Consider the following 20,044-nt stretch of genomic DNA (forward strand, 5'->3'; position numbering starts at 1 on the left):
AACTTCGTACCAAAAAACGAATTATTCTATCAGGAACTCCGTTCCAAAACAACTTTCGAGAGCTTCATAGCACCATGCGTCTATTACTACCAGGTAATGATGAAGCCATTGATTTCTTCAATACTTTGACACACAACGTGACATATAGAATCTAGCTAGCTCGCTAGGTTACATAGATGAGACCAAAAAAAGTTGAATCAACCTGTGCACATACATAATGTGACATTCTTGATAAATCTATTATTAAAGGAGTAAGAAGAATTAATTTATATAATGTGCACATACATCAGCAGGACACCTCACTGGCGATCGTTGGGAACTCCTGTGGCAATCATCCGGTACTCACCGACGACCGTCGAGGAGTCTTCCGGCGATCATATATGCAACACATATTGATTATATGTGAAATAATGAACAACTTTTAACCACATTGCATATAAACAACATATTTCAAATTAATTTATCATCATATACATATGTTTATCATAGATATTATACGTTAATTGATCGTCATCCATATTGCATTCTTTGAATTTTGTGAATAACTTTACTTTCAATCATTGGTATTAAAGTTTTTTCTATCTTTTATTTTAGTTTTCTATTAAAGATTTAAACAAAAAAAACTTTATGAAAATTCTTTTGAGTTGATATTTTTTTGTTTCTTTTTAGTTAATGTTTTACTTGATTCTTTTTAACAAATAAACACCTTGATAATTTTAGTTGATTATTTTTAATTCATTCTTTTCAGTTAAAGTTTTAGTTGATTATTTTTAGTTGACTCTTTTATTTTTGTTTTCTATTAATGATTTTAACAAAAAACTTTATGAAAATTGTTTTGAGTTGATGTTTTTTGTTACAAAGGGATTTCGAACGAGAACTCATCTCTTACAAAGTGATTTCATTTTTTTGAACTTATTTGAACTCCATACTTTTTGTGTGTTCAAAATGCACGATCCAAACGCACATCATCAATTTTCAAAAAGTTCAGACTTTATTTGGTATTTTTCATGCATTTACTTATTTTTGTGAGCTAATGGACCCTGAAATTGAAAACACTACAAATGAACTCTCAAATTGTTGAAAGTTGGCATGATATCATCATTTCACCCGCATATCATGTGCTAAAAAGTTGAGAGGGTTACGACAAAAACTGAATGCACTTCGTGTACAAAATGGACAATCTCTTTCGAAGTATCAGAGTTTCGAACGAGAACTCATCTCTTACAAAGGGATTTCATTTTTTTGAACTTATTTGTACTCGATACTTTTGTGTGTTCAAAATGCACCATTCAAAGGCAAATCATAAATTTTCAACAATTTCTAACTTCATTTGGTATTTTTCATGCATTTACTTATTTTTTTGAGCTAATTGACCCTGAAATTGAAAAACACTACAAATGAACTCTGAAAAGGTTGAAAGTTGGCATCGTATCATCATTTCACCCACATAGCATGTGCTAAAAAGATGAGAGGGTTACGACAAAAACTGGATGCACTTTGTGTACAAAACAGACAATCTCTTTCAAAGTTTAATACATTAGTACACATCACATAAAGTTTAATACATTACATAGATTTATATTTTGATCCCTTGCCTATGATCGCTTTGGCCATAACCATGGAGCATCTTCATTATTTAACGGGATGCTTGGGTCAATTCTCACTACGAAGGGCAGAATTTCATCAAACTTATTATAATCTGGCGACATGTCTGTCTTGTCCTCGATTCCCATGATGTTTCTTTTCCCTAAAAGAACTATCTGACGGTTTGGCTCATCGTCCGATGTATTCATTTGCTTATTTTTTTCTTTTTTTCGGTCTGAAGGACATATCTTTCACGTAGAAAACCTGATCCACATCATTGGCTAGGACGAGTGGCTTGTCTCTGTAACCAAGATTCTTGAGATCAACTCTTGTCATTCCGTATAACTAGTCTACCTTTACCCCTTCTCCATTCATGTTCACCCAACTACACCGAAACAAAGGGACCTTAAAAGTAGGTCCGTAATCAAGTTCCCATATATCCTCTATGTAACCATAGTATGCGTCCTTTTTCCCATGCTTGTCTGTCGCATCATAGCGGACACCACTGTTTTGGTTGGTTCTATTTTTATCTTGGGCGGTCGTGTAAAATGTATTCCCGTTTATCTCGAACCCTTGGAAATGTAATACATTCAAAGAAGGTGACGCGACCAACAAGTAGACTTGATCTCCAACAGTGTTGTCATTCATGAGACGTGCTCGCAACCAACTGCCGAAAGTATACATGTGTTTTTCTTCAATCCACAAGATAGCCTTCCCCGGGAACTCAGAGCGTAAAAAATTCTTGAGTTCCTCGATATACAAAGCCACGAAGGTGGAACTTTATAGAACTGTGTAGTGTACTTGAGTGAAAGAATGCCCGTCCCTAAATATCACTGCTTTCTTTCCGAGCATGCCTTTTCCACTCAGTCTCCCCTCATGCGGTGATTCAGGAACATTAATCGGCTTAAGGTCAGGAAGAAAGTCTACACAGAACCCAATGACCTCCTCTGTTCCATAGCCCTTGGAGATGCTTCCTTCTGGCCTAGCATGGTTATGAACATATTTCTTTAAGACTCCCATGAACCTCTCGAAGGGGAACATATTGTGTAGAAATACAGGGCCGAGAATCGAAATCTCGTCGACTAGATGAACCAAGAGATGCGTCATAATATTGAAGAAGGGCAGGGGGAACACCAACTCAAAACTTACAAGACGTTGGACCACATCCTTCTGTAGCCTTTCCAAACGTTCTCGACCGATTACCTTCTGAGATATTGCATTGAGGAATGCACATAGCTTCACTATAGGTAATCGAACATTTTCCAGTAGAAGCCCCCTCAATGCAACCGGAAGCAACTGCGTCATAATCACGTGGCAATCATGCGACTTCAGGTTCTGGAATTTTTTCTCTGCCATATTTATTATTCCCTTTATATTGGACGAGAGAGGCCAGCGGGGACCTTCATACTCCTCAGGCATTCAAAAAATATTTCCTTCTCAACTTTGGTAAGAGCGTAGCTGCTTAAGTATTGACGCCCTTTATCAATCTTCTTGTCGTATGGGTCTTTCATACGTTGCTGCTCCTCCCGTGCTTTTGTTGTATATTTTGTCTTCCCATACACACGCAGGAAGCCTAGCAGGTTCACACAAAGATTCTTCGTCACGTGCATCACATTGATTGAAGACCGAACCTCTAGGTGTTTCCAATAGGGTAGCTCCCAAAATAAAGATTTCTTTTTCCACATGGGCACATGTCCGGTAACGTCATATTTCGGAACAGATTGATTGCCAGGACCCTTTCCAAAGATTACTATTTGATCCAACTCCATGACCATAGCCAATAACTAATCACCATTAGGGAGGTTAGGCTTCTTCTGGTGATTTGCCTCACCATTGAAAAGCTTGCCTTTTTTCTTATGGATAATTGGTCGAAAGAAATTGACGACACCCCAGGTAGACAACCTTCGAAGATTTTTCCAAATATGTACCTTTAGTCTTATCTAAATAGTGCTTTCATGCAGTGTATCCCTTGTTTGACTTTCCTGAAATGTTACTAAGAGCAGGCCAATCATTGATGGTTATGAACAAAAATGCGTTGGAGAACGTTGCATGGGAAACAAAAAATTTCCTACGCACATGAAGACCTATCATGGTGATGTTCATCTACGAGAGGGAGATTGGATCCACATACCCTTGTAGATCGCTAAGTGGGAAGCGTTAAGAAACGAGGTTGATGTAGTGGTACAGCTTCGTGATTCAAATCACCGTCGTCCCATGATCCGTCTGATCTAGTGCCGAACGGACGGCACCTCCGCGTTCAGCACACGTACAACTCGATGATGATCTCCGCCTTCTTGATCCAGCAAGAGATACGGGGAAGTAGATGAGTTCTCTGGCAGAATGACGGCACGCCGGTGATGGTGATGATCTACTCCTGCAGGGCTCCGCTCGGGCTCCGCTCGGGCTCCGTAGAAATCCGATCTAGAGGAAGAACTACGTGGTATATGTTTGAGTTGGATGTGGCAAAGTTGTGTCTCAAAAATCCCTAAAACCACCAATATATATAGGAGGATGGGAGGGGCTAGACTTGGGGCTTAAGGTGGCCCCAAGGGCGCTGGCCGAAGGGGAGGAGGTGCACTCCCACCCCAATTCGGTTTGGGGGAAGGAGTCCACTCCTTCCTTCCCACCTCCCACTTTCCTTTTTTCCTTTGGTATTTTCTCCTTGTGGTGCCATAGCCCACTTGGGATGAACTCACCAGCCCACTAAGGGCTGCTGCGCCACCCTAGTGCTACTGGGCTCACTCCCGGGTGGGTGGGCCCCTCCCGGTGAATACCCGGAACCCATTCGTCACTCCCGGTACACTGCTGGCAATGCTCGAAATCTTTCCGGTGACCAAATGAAGCCATCCTATATATCAATCTTCATTTCTGGATCATTCCGGAAACCCTCGTGACGTCCGTGATATCATCCGGGACTCCGAACAACCTTCAGTCACCAATACATATAACTCAACTATACTAAAACATTATCGAACTTTAAGTGTGCAGACCCTGCGGGTTCGAGAACTATGCACGCATGACCCGAGACACTCCTCAGTCAATATCCAATAGCGGGACCTATATGTCCATATTGGATCCTACATATTCTATGAAGATCTTATCGGTTGAACCTCTGTGCCAAGGATTCATATAATCCCGTATAACATTCCCATTGTCCTTCGGTATGTTACTTGCCCGAGATTGGATCGTCGGTATCCCTATACCTATTTCAATCTCGTATCGGCCAGTCTCTTTATTCGTTTCGTAATACAAGATCCCGTGACTTACACTTGATCACATTGCTTGCAAGACTTGTATGTGATGTTGTATTACCGAGTGGGCCCCAAGATACCTCTCCGTCACACGGAGTGACAAATCCCAGTCTTGATCCATGCTAACTCAACGGACACCTTCGGAGATACCTGTAGAGCACCTTTATAGTCACCCAGTAATGTTGTGACGTTTGATACACACAGGTATCCCTTCGGTGTCAGTACGTTACATGATCTCATGGTCATAGGAATGAACACTTGACACGCAGAAAAAAATAGCAACAAAATGACACGATCACATGCTACGTTCATAGTTTGGGTCTAGTCCATCACATGATTCTCCTAATGATGTGATCTAGTTATCAAGAGACAACACTTGCATATGGTCATAAAACCTTAACCATCCTTGATCAACTGGCTAGCCAACTAGAGGCTTGCTAGGGACATTGTTTTATCTATATATCCACACATGTATCTATGCTTTCATTCAATACAATTATAGCATGGATAATAAACGATTATCTTGAAACTGGAAATATAATAATAACTATTTTGTCATTGCCTCTAGGGCATATTTCCAACAGTCTCCCACTTGCACTAGAGTCAATAATCTAGTCTCACATCGCTATGCAATTTACATTGGGATGAACCTAACACCCATACAGTTCTGGAGTTGATCGTGCTTCGCTTGTGGAAGAGGTTTAGTCAGCGGATCTGCTTCATTCAGATCCGTGTGCACTTTGCAAATATTTACATCCTCTCCTTCGACGTAGTCGCAGATGAGGTTGAACCGTCGTTTGATGTGTTTGGTCTTCTTGTGAAACCTTGGTTCCTTTGCTAAAGCAATGGCACCACTGTTGTCACAGAACTTAGTTATTGGATTTAGTGCGCTCGGCACAACTCCATGATCCGTCATGAACTGCTTCATATAGACACCCTCTGTAGTTGCCTCCGAGGCAGCCATGTACTCCGCCTCACATGTAGAATCTGCTACGACGCTTTGCTTGGAACTGCACCAGCTTACCGCACCCCCATTAAGAATAAATCCGTATCCGGTTTGAGATTTAGAGTCATCCGGATCAGTGTCAAAGATTGCATCGATGTAACCCTTTATGACGAGCTCTTCGTCACCTCCATAAACGAGAAAAATTTCCTTAGTCCTTTTCAGGTACTTCAGGATATTCTTGACCGCCGTCTAGTGATCCACTCCTGGATTACTTTGAAACCTGTGTTCCATACTTATGGCCAGGCTGACGTCCGGTCTAGTGCACAACATTGCATACATGATAGACCCTATGGCTAAAGCATAGGGGACGGTACTCTTCATTTCTCTATCTTCTGCAGTTACTGGACACTGAGTCTTACTCAACTTTATACCTTGTAATACTGGCAAGAACCCCTTCTTGGACTGCTCCATTTTGAACTTCTTCCAAATTTTATCAAGGTATGTGCTTTGTGAAAGTCCTATTAGACGTCTCGATCTATCCCTATAGATCTTAATGCCTAATATGTAAGCAGCTTCTCCTAGGTCCTTCATTGAAAAACATTTGTTCAAGTAATCTTTTACGCTCTCTAAAACCTCCACATTGTTTCCAATCAGCAATATGTCATCCACATATAATATTAGAAATGCCACAGAGCCCCCACTCACTTTCTTGTAACTACAAGATTCTCCAACAACTTGTATAAACTCAAATGCTTTGATCACCTCATCAAAACGCTTATTCCAACTCCGAGATGCTTGCACCAGTCCATAAATGGATCGCTGGAGCTTGCATACTTTGTTAGCATTCTTTGGATCGACAAAACCTTCGGGTTGCATCATATACAACTCTTCCTTAAGAAAACCATTAAGGAACGCCGTTTTTACATCCATCTGCCAAATTTCATAATCAAAAAATGCAGCTATTGCTAACATGATTCGGACGGACTTAAGCATCGTGACCGGTGAGAACGTCTCATCATAGTCAACTCCTTGAACTTGTGAAAAACCCTTTGCCACAAGTCGAGCTTTATAAATGGTCACATTACCATCTGCGTCCGTCTTCTTCTTAAAGATCCATTTGTTCTGAATAGCCTTGCGACCTTCAGGTAATACTTCCAAAGTCCATACTTTGTTTTCATACATAGATCCTATCTCCGACTTGATGGCCTCCACCCATTTGTTGGAATCTGGGCACACCATTGATTCTTTATAATTCATAGGTTCATTGTTCTCCAACAACATGATAGATAAGACAGGATTACCGTACCACTGAGGAGCAATACGTGATCTTGTTGACGTGCGAGGTACGATAGGAACTTGATCCGAAGCTTCATGATCATCATCATTAGCTTCCTCCTCAATCGTCGTCGCTTCGACCAAGGTTTTCCCCTACCCTGCGCTACCATCTAGAGGGAGTAGAGGTTCTACAACCTCATCAAGTTCTATCTTCCTCCCACTCAATTATTTTGAGAGAAACTCCTTCTCAAGAAAATGTCCGTTCTTAGCAACAAACACTTTGCCCTCGGATCTGAGATAGAAGGTGTACCCAACTGTCTCCTTTGGGTAACCTATGAACACACACTTTTCCCGCTTTGGGTTCTAGCTTTTCAGGCTGAAGCTTTTTGACATAAGCATCACATCCCCAAACTTTAAGAAACGACAAATTCGGCCTCTTGCCATACCATAGCTCATATGGTGTCGTCTCAACGGATTTTGATGGTGCCCTATTTGAAGTGAATGCAGCTATCTCTAATGCATAACCCCAAAACAATAATGACAAATCGGTAAGAGACATCATAGATCGCACCATATCTAACAAAGTACGATTACGACGTTCGGACACACCATTACACTGTGGTTCTCCAGGCGGTGTCAACTCTGAAACTATTCCACATTGTCTTAAGTGAGCACCAAACTCGAAACTCAGATATTCACCCCCTCGATCAGAACGCAGGAACTTGATCTTCTTGTTATGATGATTTTCAACTTCACTCTGAAATTGCTTGAACTTCTCAAACGTTTCAGACTTGTGCTTCATCAAGTAGATATATCCATACCTACTCAAATCGTTAGTGAAGGTGATAAATAATGATATCTGCCGCGCGCCTCTGCACTCATTGGACCGCACACATCGGTATGTATGATCTCCAACAAGTCACTTGCACACTCCATTGTTCCGGAGAACGGAGTCTTAGTCATCTTGCCCATGAGGCATGGCTCACACATGTCAAGTGATTCCAAATCAAGTGACTCCAAAAGCCCATCGGAATGGAGTTTCTTCATGCACGTTACTCCAATATGACCTAAGCGGCAGTGCCACAAAAACGTGGCGCTATCATTGTTAACTCTACATCTTTTGGTCCCAATGTTATGTATATGTGTATCATCACAATCAAGATTGAATATGAACAAACCTCTCACACTGGGTGCATGACCATAAAAGATATTACTCATAGAAATAGAACAACCATTATTCTATGACTTAAATGAGTAACTGATAACCCACAAGTATAGGGGATCGCAACAGTTTTCGATGGTAGAGTATTCAACCCAAATTTGTTGATTCGACACAAGGGGAAGCCAAAGAATATTCTCGAGTATTAGCGGTTGAGTTGTCAATTCAACCACACCTGAAAGACTTAGTATCTGCAGCAAAGTATCAGTAGCAAAGTAGTGTGATAGCAACAGTAGCAACGGTAACAGTAGAAATAGTGACATCAGTAGAGGCAAAGTAACGTAGCTAGGACTAGTAGGAAAAACTCGTAGGCATTGGATCGGTGATGGATAATTATGCCAGATGACATTCATCATGCAAAAGTAATAAAATGGAGAGATATGTAACTAGCTCCAGTTCGCCAATGTAATGTAGGCATGCATTCCGTATATAGTCATACGTGCTTAGGGCAAAGAACTTGTATGACATCTATTGTCCATCCCTCTCGTGGCAGAGGGGTTCTAACAGAAACTACGGGATATTAAGGTTCTCCTTTTAATAGAGGACCAGAACAAAGCATTAGCACTTAGTGAATACATGAACTCCTCATACTATGGTCATCTCCGGGAGTGGTTCCGGCTATTGTCACTCCGGGGTTGCCGGGTCATAACACATAGTAGGTGACTACAACTTGCAAGATAGGATCAAGAACACACATATATTGACGAGAACATAGTAGGTTAAGATCTAAAATCATGGCACTCGAGCCCTAGTGACAAGCATTAAGCATGGCAAAGTAGTAGCAACATCAATCTCAGAACATAGTGGATACTAGGGATCAATCCCCATCAAAACTAACTCGATTACATGATAGATCTCGTCCAACCCATCACCGTCCAGCAAGCCTATGATGAGATCACTCACAAACGATGAAGAGCATCATTGAATTGGCGATGTAGGAAGGTTGGTGATGACGATGGCGACGATCTCCCCTCTTCGTAGCCCAGAACGGACTCCCGATCTGCCCTCCAGAGGAAGAACAGGTGGTGGCGGCGCCTCCGTATCGTACAACATGATGGACTCTCCTCCCTGATTTTTTATGGACGAAAGGGACTAAATAGAGCTGAAGTTGGAGGCGGTGGAGCTCCGTGGGCCCCACAAGCCTGCTAGGCACGGCCAGGGGGGCCGCGCCTTGTGGGCTTGTGGGCTCCTCGCTCCACTCCTCCGGTTGATTCTTGCGCCATTATTTTTTATATATTCCACAAAAAATCCTCATAAATTTCCATGTCAATCCGAGAACTTTTATTTCCGCACAAAAACAACACCATGGCAATTCTGTTGAAAACAACGTTAGTCCGGTTTAGTTCCATTCAAATCATGCAAGTTAGAGTCCAAAACAAGGGAAAAAGAGTTTGGAGAAGTAGATACCACGGAGACGTATTAGCTCCCCCAAGCTTAAAGCCTTGCTTGTCCTCAAGAAATTCAGTTAACAAACTGAAAGAGAAAAAAGAAAAACTTTTACGTACTCTGTTTGATCTTGTTGTTGCAATTATGTCTAACTCATATCCAGATTTTCAGCAAGATCATAAGCTAACCACATAAGCAATGACATCTAGGTCTCATGGCAAACTCATATCAATGGCATAATCAACTAGCGAGAAATAATAACAAGTTTCAAATGTCAACACTTGAATCAAAACAATCATGAAGCAATATGAACAGATGGTATCTCGCTAGCTCTTTTTGAGACCACAAAACATAAATGCAGAGCACCTTCAAAGACCAAGGGGTGACTGAACATTGTAATTCATGGAAAAGAAGATCCAGTCCCAGTCATACTCAATATCAATTAAAAGCAAAGCATAAAAATGAGAGAGGTGCTCTCTAATTGGTGCCTTTTGATAAGAAGAGGATGACTCAACAGAAACATAAATAGATAGGCCCCTCGTAGAGGGAAGCATTGATTTGTAGAGGTACCAGAGCTCAAGCTTTTAAAATAGAGATAAACAATTTTGGGTGGCATGCTTTCATTGTCAACGTGATGACCAAGATTTTTCACCATCTTCCATGCTACACATACTATAGGCGGTTCCCAAAGAGAAAAGTAAAGTTTTGACTCCCCCACCACCGATCAATCACACTCCACGACTAGCCGAATAATCGGGTACCGTCCATACCAACAAAAATCGAGGGGGAGTTTTGTTTGCAATTATCTTTTAGATTTGAGCATGGAACTGGGCATTCCAATTACCGGCCCCTTTCTCGTGAGTGATAGTGAATAAACACATGTTGAGGATAACACGCCTAGCATGGAAGATACTGATCGCCCCTTGTCACCACATGAGCGGTTCGGGCATGCAAAACAGATTATTTCTTGAAGGTTTAGAGAGTGGCACATGCAAATTTACTTGGAACGGCAGGTAGATACTGCATATATGTAGGCATGGTGGACTCATATGGAACAACTTTGGGTTTATGGAAGTGGATGCACAAGCAGTATTCCCGCTTAGTACAAGTGAAGGCTAGCAAGAGACTGGGAAGCGACCAACTAGAGAGCGACAACAGTCATCAAAATGCATTGAAATTAACCAACATTGAGTGCAAGCATGAGTAGGACATAAATCACCATAAACATGAATATCATAGAGGCTATGTTGATTTTGTTTCAACTACATGCATGAACATGTGTCAAGTCAAGCCACTTAAATCATTCACCGGATACCATCCTATCATACTACATCATAATCATCATGAAATTCTTGTTGGCATCCAAAACAAACCATTATAAGGTCCTAGCTAATTAAGCATGGCATCAGAAACTATGATTTCTAGTTGTCATTCCAAACATGTTTCTCTCACAACAAAGATGAATCACGAACGATGAGCTAGTCATATTTACAAAAACAAAATAGATCGATTTCATACGAGCTTTTCTAGGGTCAGTCACTTCATCATATATCGTCATTATTGCCTTTCACTTGCACGATCGAAGGATGTGAACAATAATAATAGTGCTCGTGCATTGGACTAAGCTGGAATCTGCAAGAAAACACAAAGGATAAGATAAAGTAATATGGCTCTTTGACAGATAAACAGATATGCATGCGAGAGCCACTAAACATTGTAACCATGGTCTTCTACCTTGACCCAAAGAAAAAGAAACTAATTACATGGGAAAGCTCCCAACAAGCAAAAGAAGAACATGAAATCTTTTTGGGTTTTCTCAAACTAGACAAACACACGAGAAGAAAGTGAAAAAAAAACTAGCATGGATGATAAAGTGGCAAAGTGTGAACACCGACTGTCAAAGTGAAAGCATGAATATAAGGTCGGTGAGAAAACACGTACTCCCCCAAGCTTAGGCTTTTGGCCTAAGTTGGTCTACTCCCATGGTGGAAAGTAACCGTCTCAGGGGTACTCCGGAGTGGACTGAGGCTGCAACTGCTGGGTGAGCTCCTCTGGCTCCTACTGATAAACTAGCGTCAGGTACTCGACTGGTGGCTCGGGCACGGGTGCTTGTGGTGGCGCTATGCCCCAATATGCGTAGATGTCCGAGGGCATAATAATGTACCTGCCTAGATGAAGATTGACAAAGCAGGAGCAGGCAAGGTAATAGTCTCACGAGTACCCCAACTAAATACTAGGTTATAAATCATCCTCTTATTTATATCTTTATCAAGAAAGTCATGGCGAACCATGCTGTCATAACTAGATATCTCTGAGGAAGAAGCATCTCTTCTTCCTTGTGCAGTCTAATAGGTATCTCAAAATGTCTAGCAAGACGGCTTTGAGCTGCGAAATGATTTTTTCTGGAGGTAGGAGAAGGAGATGGGAGATGGAATAAGTGGAGGGGGAGCACGTGGGCCCCACAAGCCTGGTAGGCACGGCGAGGAGGGTGCCCGCGCCTGCTGGGCTTGTGGCCCACTGGTGCATCCCCTGACTAGCTCTCCGTCTCAAAAAAATTCAAAAATTCCAGAAAAAATCATACTTGATTTTCAAGGCATTTGAAGAACTTTTATTTTCGAGACACTTTTCTACGGGACGCAAAAAGCAGAAAACAGGGAAAACTAAAGCTAAATCTAACATTTTTCTTCTAAGCAACCGAAGATAAAAGCTTGGAACAAAGGGTTGTGACTCCTCGATTCATCCATCCCATGGTCATCAAAAGAAATCCGTCAATGAGGTTGATCAAGTCTCCTTGACAAACTTTTTCGAATTGCATAAAAAACGGAGAATTTTCGAATAGTCACTAGGTTACCTCAATGGGGATGTGCATATCAACAACAAGGAAATCATACTTCATCTTAACAGTAGGTATAGGGCATTCAAAGCTCCCAATAAGAATCGATGAAGTTTCTTCAATAGCATTGATGGAATGTACTCGATATTGTTTCTTCGGAAAGTGCACCATATGCTCATTACCATTGACATGGAAAGTGACATTGCCTTTGTTGCAATCAATAACAGCCCCTGCAGTGTTTAAAAAGGGTCTTCCAAGAATGACGGCCATGGCATCATCCTCGGGAATATCTAGAATAACAAAGTCTGTTAAGATAGTAACGTTGGCAACCACAACAAACACATCCTCGCAAATTCCGATAGGGAAAGCAGTTGATTTGTCGGCCATTTGCAAGGAGATTTCAGTGGGTGTCAGCTTGTCCAATTCAAGTCTACGATAAAGATAAAGAGGCATAACACTAACACCGGCTCCAAGGTCGCATAAAGCAGTTCTAATGTAGTTGCCTTTAATGGAGCAAGGTATAGTGGGCACTCCGGGATCACCTAGTTTCTTAGGAGTTCTACCCTTGAAGGTGTAGTTGGCAAGCATGGTGGAAATCTCAACCTCAGGTATCCTCCTCTTATTAGTCACAATATCCTTCATGTACTTAGCATCAGGAGACATTTTGAGCCTATCTATCAAACGCATTTGCAGAAAGACAGGTCTAATCATTTCAACAAAGCGCTCAAAATCCTCATCATCCTTTTTCTTGGATGTTTTGGGAGGAAAGGGCATGGGTTTCTGGACCCATGGTTCCCTTTCTCTACCATGCTTCCTAGCAATGAAGTCATTCTTATCGTATCTCCTATTCTTAGGTTGTGGGTTATCAAGATAAACAGGATCAATCTCCACATCCTTATCATTGCTAGGTTGAGCATCATCATGAACACCACTATCGATATTATCATTAGTCTCATGTTCATCACCAGATTGTGTTTCAGCATCAGAAACAGAGACATCTTTTGGATTCTCGGGTGTAACAGCAACGGGGTTGCTATCCTGCAAGTTCCTATCATCTTTCTTTTTCTTCCTAAGATGACTAACTGCATTAGTACTAACTCCTTGAGAATCTTGTTCAATTCTCTTAGGATGACCCTCAGGATACAAAGGTTCCTGGGTCATTCTACCGCCTCTAGTGACGACTCTAGCAGAATTGTCATTCAACTCATTGAGCAAGTCATTTTGAGCCTTAAGTACTTGTTCTACTTGAGTAGTAACCATAGAGGCATGTTTACTCAAAAGCTTAAGATCATTGAAATTTCTGTCCACACAAGCACTTAAATGACTAAGCATACGTGCATTCTGTTCCAATTGTCTGCTAACATGATCATTGAAACTATGTTGTTTGGCAACAAAGTTATCAAATTCATCTAAGCATAAGCTAGCAGGTTTATCAAAAGGAATATCACTCTCATTGAATCTACGAAGATAATTTACCTCTACTACCCGTGTCGGGTTATCAAGACCATGGATCTCTTCGATAGGTGGTAGATTTTTGACATCTTCAGATTTGATGCCTTTCTCTTTCATAGATTTCTTAACTTCTTGCATATCTTCAGGACTGAGGAATAGAATACCTCTTTTCTTCGGAGTTGGCTTCGGATGTGGTTCTAGAATAGTCCATGTTGGAAATATGCCCTAGAGGCAATAATAAATTAGTTATTATTATATTTCTTAGTTCATGATAATCGTTTATTATCCATGCTATAATTGTATTGAATGAAGACATATATACATGTGTGGATACATAGACAAAACACTGTCCCTAGCAAGCCTCTAGTTGGCTAGCCAGTTGATCAAATATAGTCAGGGTCTTCTGATTATGAACAAGGTGTTGTTGCTTGATAACTGGATCACGTCATTAGGAGAATCACGTGATGGACTAGACCCAAACTAATAGACGTAGCATATTGATCGTGTCATTTTGTTGCTACTGTTTTCTGTGTGTCAAGTATTTGTTCCTATGTCCATGAGATCATATAACTCACTGACACCGAAGGAATGCTTTCTGTGTATCAAACATCGCAACGTAACTGGGTGACTATAAAGATGCTCTACAGGTATCTCCGAAGGTGTTCATTGAGTTAGTATGGATCGAGACTGGGATTTGTCACTCCGTGTGACGGAGAGGTATCTCGGGGCCCACTTGGTAATACAACATCACACACAAGCCTTGCAAGCAATGTGACTTAGTGTAAGTTGCGGGATCTTGTATTACGGAACGAGTAAAGAGACTTGCCGGTAAACGAGATTGAAATAGGTATGCGGATACTGACGATCGAATCTCGGGCAAGTAACATACCGAAGGACAAAGGGAATGACATACGGGATTATATGAATCCTTGGCACTGAGGTTCAAACGATAAGATCTTCATAGAATATGTAGGATCCAATATGGGCATCAAGGTGCCGCTATTGGATATTGAGCGAGGAGTCACTCGGATCATGTCTACATAGTTCTCGAACCCGCACGGTCTGCACACTTAAGGTTCGACGTTGTTTTATGCGTATTTGAGTTATATGATTGGTTACCGAATGTTGTTCGGACTCCCGGATGAGATCACGGACGTCACGAGGGTTTCCAGAATGGTCCGTAAATGAAGATTGATATATAGGATGACCTCATTTGATTACCGGAAGGTTTTCGGAGTTACCGGGAATGTACCGGGAATGACGAATGGGTTCCGGGTGTTCACCGGGGGGGGGGGGGGGCAACCCCCCCCCCCGGGGAAGCCCATAGGCCTTGGGGGTGTCGCACTAGCCCTTAGTGGGCTGGTGGGACAGCCCAAGAAGGCCCTATGCGCCATAGGAAGAAAATCAAAGAGAAAAGAAAAACAAGAGGAGGTGGGAAAAAGGGGAAGGACTCCTCCTTCCAAACCTAGTTGGATTCGGTTTGGAAGGGGAGGACTCCCCCCCTTGGCTTGGCCGAACCCCTTGGGGGTCCTTGGACCTCAAGGCAAGGCTCCCCCTCTTCCCCCCTATATATACGGAGGTTTTAGGGCTGATTTGAGACAACTTTGCCACGGCAGCCCGACCACATATCTCCACAGTTTTACCTCTAGATGGCGTTTCTGCGGAGCACGGGCAGAGCCCTGCTGAGATTAGATCACCACCAACCTCCGGAGCGCCGTCACGCTGCCGGAGAACTCATCTACCTCTCCGTCTCTCTTGATGGATCAAGAAGGCCGAGATCATCGTCGAGCTGTACGTGTGTTGAACGCGGAGGTGCTGTCCGTTCGGCACTAGATCGGAGCGGATCGCGGGACGGTTCGTGGGACGGTTCGCGGGGCGGATCGAGGGACGTGAGGACGTTCCACTACATCAACCGTGTTTCTTAACGCTTCTGCTGTGCGATCTACAAGGGTACGTAGATCGAATATCCCCTCTCGTAGATGGACATCACCATGATAGGTCTTCGTGCCCGTAGGAAATTTTTTGTTTCCCATCCGACGTTCCCCAACAGTGGCATCATGAGCTAGGTTCATGCGTAGATGTCTTCTCGAGTAGAACACAAAAGTTTTTGTGGGCGGTGATGTGCGTTTTGCTGCCCTCCTTAGTCTTTTATTGATTCCGCGGTATTATTGGATTGAAGCGGCTTGGACCGACATTACTCGTACGCTTACGAGAGACTGGTTTCATCGCTACGAGTAACCCCGTTGCTCAAAGATGACTGGCAAGTGTCAGTTTCTCCAACTTTAGTTGAATCGGATTTGACCGAGGAGGTCCTTGTATAAGGTTAAATAGCAATTCATATATCTCCGTTGTGGTGTTTGCGTAAGTAAGATGCGATCCTACTAGATACCCATGGTCACCACGTAAAACATGCAACAACAAAATTAGAGGACGTCTAACTTGTTTTTGCAGGGTATGCTTGTGATGTGATATGGCCAACGATGTGATGTGATATATTGGATGTATGAGATGATCATGTTGTAATAGATAATATCGACTTGCACGTCGATGGTACGGCAACCGGCAGGAGCCATAGGGTTGTCTTTAAACTAACGTTTGTGCTTGCAGATGCGTTTACTATTTTGCTAGGATGTAGCTTTAGTAGTAATAGCATGAGTAGCGCGACAACCCCGATGGTGACACGCTGATGGAGGTCATGGTGTGGCGCCGGTGACAAGAAGATCGTGCCGGTGCTTTGGTGATGGAGATCAAGGAGCATGTGATGATGGCCATATCATGTCACTTATGAATTGCATGTGATGTTAATCCATTTATGCACCTTATTTTGCTTAGAACGACGGTAGCATTATGAGGTGATCTCTCACTAAAATTTCAAGACGAAATTGTGTTCTCCCCGACTGTGCACCGTTGCGACAGTTCTTCGTTTCGAGACACCACGGGATGATCGGGTGTGATAGACCCAACGTTCACATACAACGGGTGCAAAACAGTTGCACACGCGGAACACTCGAGTTAAGCTTGACGAGCCTAGCATGTGCAGACATGGCCTCGGAACACATGAGATCGAAAGGTCGAGCATGAATCGTATAGTTGATATGATTAGCATAGAGATGCTTACCACTGAAACTATTCTCGACTCACGTGATGATCGGACTTGAGATAGTGGATTTGGATCATGTACCACTCAAATGACTAGAGAGATGTACTTTTTGAGTGGGAGTTCGTAAGTAATATGATTAATTGAACTAATTGTCATGAACATAGTCTAATGGTCTTTGTGAATTACGATGTAGCTTGCGCTATAGCTCTACTGTTTTTATATGTTCCTAGAGAAAATTTAGTTGAAAGTTGATAGTAGCAAACTTTGAAGAGGATTGTCCGCATTGCTGCGCAGAAGGCTTATGTCCTTAATGCACCACTCGGTGTGGTGCACCTTGAGCGTCATCTGTGGATGCTGTGAACGTCCGACATACATGTTTCTGATGATTACACGATAGTTCAGTGCAAAATACTTAATGGCTTAGAAGCAAGGCGCCGAAGACGTTTTGAAACGTCACGGAACATAAGTGATGTTCTAAAGAGATGAAATTGTGATTTCATGCTCGTGCCCTTGTTAAGAGGTACGAGACCTCCGAGAAGATTCTTTGTCCACAAAGTAAAGGAGAAAAGCTCAATTGTTGAGCGTCTGCTCAGATTGTCTGAGTACGACAATTGCTTGAATCAAGTGGGAGTTAATCTTCCAGATGAGATAGTGATAGTTCTCCAAAGTCACTGCCACCAAGCTGTGAGAGCTTTGTGATGAACTATAACATATCAAGGATAGATACAATGATCTTTGAGTGATTCGTGATGTTTGACACTGCGAAAGTAGAAATCAAGAAGGAGCATCAATAGTTGATGGTTAGTAAAACCACTAAGTTTCGAGAGAGGGAAAGGGCTAGAAGGGATTCTTCGTGAAACGGCAAAACAGTTGCTGCACTAATGAAGAGACCCAAGATTAAAACCAAACCTGAGACTAAGTGCTTCTGTAATGAGGGGAACAGTCACTGGGCCGGAGCAACTCTAGATACTTGCTAGATAAGTGGGTTGGCAAAAGTCAAAAGAAGTATATTTGATATACATGATGTGTACTTTACTAGTACTCCTAGTAGCATGAGGGTATTAGATACCGGTTCAGTTGCTAAGTGATTAGTAACACGAAATGATAGCTACGGAATAAACGGAGACTAGCTAAAGGCGAGGTGACGATACGTGTTGGAAGTGTTTCCAAGATTGATATGATCGAAACGTCGCACGCTCCCTCTACCATCGGGATTGGTGTTAAACCTAAATAATTGTTATTTTGTGCTTGCGTTAAGCATGAACATGATTGGATCGTGTTTATTGCAATACGATTATTCATTTAAAGAGAATAATGGTTACTCTATTTGCTTGAATAATCACCTTCAATGGTTTATTGAATCTCGATCGTAGTGTTACACATGTTCAGAATATTGGTGCCAAAAGATACGAGGTAATGATGTTAGCACCACTTACTTGTGGCACTGCCGCTTGAGTCATGTTAGTATAAATTGCATGAAGAGGCTCCATGCTGATCGATCTTTAAATTCACTCGATTTTGAATCACTAGTGACATGCTAATCATACCACATGAGCAAGGCCTTGTTTTCATTGAGATGAAACAAGATAGTAACTTGTTGGAAGTGATACATTTTGATGTATGCAGTCCAATGGGTGGTGAGGCACGCAGTGGATATCATTATGTTCTTACTTAAATGATGATTTGAGTAGATACTAGAGTATTTACTTAATGAATCACAAGTCTGAAATATTGAAAAGTTCAATTCTGTTTCAGAGTGAAGTTCGTCGTAACAAGAGGATAAACTGTCTACGATATGATCATAGAAATGAATATCTGAGTTACGAGTTTTGGTACGCAGTTAAGATAATGTGGAAATTGTTTCGTAGTTCATGCCACATGGAACATTATAGTGTGATGATGTGTCTGAACATCATAGCCACACACTATTTATTATGGTGCATGCTACGATGTCTCTTATCGAATTACCACTATCGTTTATGGGTTATGCATTAGAGACAACCGCATTCACTTTAAATAGGGCACCGCGTATTTCTGTTGAGATGACACAGTATAGACTGAGGTTTAGAGAAACCTAAACCGTCGTTTCTTGAAATTTTGGGGCTTCGACACTTATGTGAAAAAGTTTCAGTCTGATAAGCTCGAACCCAAAGCGGATAAATGCATCTTCGTAGGATATCCAAAACAGTTGGGTACATCTCCTATCTCATATCCGAAAGCAAAGTGTTTGTTTCTAGAAATGGAACCTTTCTCGAGGAAAGGTTTCTCTCGAAAGAATTGAGTGGGAGGGTGGTAGAACTTGATGAGGTTATTGAACCATCACTTCAACCAGTGTGTAGTAGGGCGCAGGAAGTTGTTCCTGTGGTGCCTACACCAATTGAAGTGAAAGCTGATGATGGTGATCATTGAGCATCGGATCAAGTTACTACAAACCTCGTAGGTTGACAAGGTCGCGTACTACTGCAGAGTGGTACGGTAACCCTATCTTGGAGGTCATGTTGTTAAGAAACAGTGAACCTACGAGTTATGGAGAAAGCAATGGTGGGCCCGGATTCCGACAAATGGCTGGAGGCCATGAAATCCGAGAGAGGATCCATGTATGAAAACAAAGTGTAGACTTTGGAAGAACTACTTGATGGTCAGAGGACTATTGAGTAAAGATGGATCTTTAAAATGAAGACAAACGATGATGGTGATAAGTCACTATTAAGAAAAGCTCGACTTGTCGCAAAGATGTTTCCGACAAGATCAAATAGTTGACTATGATGTGACCTTCTCACTCATAGCGATGCTAAAAGTCTGTTAGAATTATGTTAGTAGTTGCTGCATTATTTATGAAATATTGCACATTGGATGTCAAAACATTGTTTCCTTGACGGTTTCCTTGAGAAAACATTGTATGTGATACAACAGAAGGTTTTGTCGATCCTAAAGATACTAACAAGTATGTAAGCTCCAGCGATCCTTCAATGGACTGGTGCAAGCATCTCGGAGTTGG

The sequence above is a fragment of the Hordeum vulgare genome, chromosome 1H (genome assembly GCF_904849725.1).
Source record: "Hordeum vulgare subsp. vulgare chromosome 1H, MorexV3_pseudomolecules_assembly, whole genome shotgun sequence".
Lineage (NCBI taxonomy): Eukaryota > Viridiplantae > Streptophyta > Magnoliopsida > Poales > Poaceae > Hordeum > Hordeum vulgare.